This window comes from Corvus brachyrhynchos, unplaced genomic scaffold (genome assembly GCF_000691975.1).
Source record: "Corvus brachyrhynchos isolate BGI_N302 unplaced genomic scaffold, ASM69197v1 scaffold933, whole genome shotgun sequence".
Taxonomy (NCBI): Eukaryota; Metazoa; Chordata; class Aves; order Passeriformes; family Corvidae; genus Corvus; species Corvus brachyrhynchos.
Genome location: NW_008237401.1, coordinates 248791 through 250776, shown reverse-complemented (window position 1 = coordinate 250776; position 1986 = coordinate 248791). Strand labels below are relative to the sequence as shown.

The 1986-nt window shown below is 63.0% G+C and overlaps 1 protein-coding gene across 1 annotated transcript in view; it reads right to left on the bottom strand.

Annotated features, from left to right (window-relative positions):
• Nucleotides 1–1986, bottom strand: part of ASIC1 (acid sensing ion channel subunit 1) — a 29913-nt gene that overhangs the window by 11531 nt on the left and 16396 nt on the right. The window lies entirely within an intron of this gene.

Genomic DNA, 1986 nt, shown 5'->3' with positions numbered 1-1986 from the left:
CGCCTGGATCCTGCGGGGCTGAGAGCCAGGGGAGAGCAGGGGCCCGGCAGCACCCCCGGGCTGAGCACCCCTGAGCGTGTCCTACCGTGCCCGACCCTCTGAGCTCCCACGGGTGCTGCAGGACACCCCAGCACTCTCCAACCGGGCAGGTTTGCAGCACACAAGGGTTTTTTTTCCAGGGGTGTTCCCGGGGTGGCAGGAACAGAGCTCTAACAGCCCCTGGCTAGAGCGAGGTGGGCTGTGGGCTGAGCAGGGAGCCCAGGGGTGCAGAGAGGTTTTGGGGGAGCAGAGGGGCACACATTGGGGTTTAGCAGGGTCTGAGGGGCACAGCAGGATCTGGCGGTGTCTAGTGGGGTTCACCAAGGTGCAGTGGGGTCAGAAGGAGGGTGGGGAGGCTCAGCAGGGAGCAGTGGGGTGCTGTGGGGAACAGGATCTGTTCTCCACCGCAGGAGCTCCTGCACTGCTCTGGAGATGGGAGGAAGGAGGAGCGTGGTTGGGCTTTGCTGGGACTGCTGCAGACCCTTCCCGCTCCCTCCCTGCCTCTGTCTCTCTGTGCACCCGGTGTTTCCAGGGCAGAGGATGCAGAATCCAATGCAAAAGGCAGCGGCATGATCTCCACGTCAAACTCAATTCTCCCTAGTGCCAGCTCAGCCCTGGAGCCTCATGGAAACGGTCCAGAGGTCTTAATCCTCTCCAGCTCATCGAGGCTGTCCCGTGCACACTGCCCAGGGCTCCAGGCTCAGCCACTGTGCCCCACAGCAGGACGGCGACAGGGAGCTTGGGATGGGGCTCTCCCTGGGATGGGTTCACGGGGTGTGAGAAGGAAAAGCTACAAATGCACATTGTGCCACCCCAGGCACGGCTGCTCCTGTCCCCCCTGGCTGCACCGACCACCCAAAAGGGGCTTTCCAAGCACAGGGCACCTTCCTGAGGTTCCCTGCAGCCACAGTTCCCATACCAGGGTGTGGAGAGGAGGCTCATCCTCTGCCTTTCTCCTTTTTCCCTGGGATGAAGAGAAAATTCCTGGGGTTTAGAGCCCAGAGATGGGACCTCTGGGCCTTCCCATTGGTGGGTGAGGCGCAGATCCCCGTGGATGTGCGAGGCTCCAGGGGAACCTCACGGTGCGGGAAGGAAGAGCGAGCAGGGAGCTGGGGGGGCCGCGAGTTCCCGCAGCGGAGGGAGGACTCCAACTCATAAATAATGAAGTAGGAAGAGGGAAACATTGATCCATGCTGCTAATGAGGGTGTCAGGGAGTGTGGCCCTGAGCCGGGGCGACAGTGAGGGCCAGCCCCCTCCTGCAAAGGAAAACGTGTCTGTCCCCTGCCTGTGCCATCCCTGTGTGAGGCTCTGGGCACGGCCCTGGGGATGGGGACAACTCAGCCCCTGTCCCTCAGGGCCGTGTCCTGAGGGAGGTCAAGACTTGCCCCTCAGCTTTGTGTTTGCCTCTCCAGGCTTTAAGGTCATGCCAGGATTTTGGGACTGAGGGGAAGAGATCACAGCACCTCCCTGAGCATCCTTGTCCCTGTCCTGGGCTGCTGCAGGGGGGGAGCTTTGGTGGACACCAAACACCACCCTGGTGCTGGAGGGGCTGTGGAGAGCCAGGGCAGAGCTGGGGTGGGCCAGTGGTCCCCCCCTGGTCTTTTTAGAGGGTTCACTCTCCAGTACGGGATGAGTCTGAGCCTGGTCAGCTCCACTGGAGTGTCCCTGCACAAAGCTCTGGGGAACACCGGCCGGGGGGCACATGGAGGGGGATGAGCAAGGCCGGGCCCCCTGATGTGGCTGGTGATGGCGTAGGATGAAAGAGGAGGTGGGAAGAGCTCACTTCATCCCAGGATGGGCTTCCCCACAGCATCCGGCACGAGCCCTGTGTGCCGGGGGGCCCTGTCCTGGCTGCAGGTGATGCTGAGAGCTGACCTGGGGGGGCTGAGACCAGCCCACAGCCCCCCTGGGCTGCTCCCGGGCGCGTGCTTTGGGGGGCACACGGG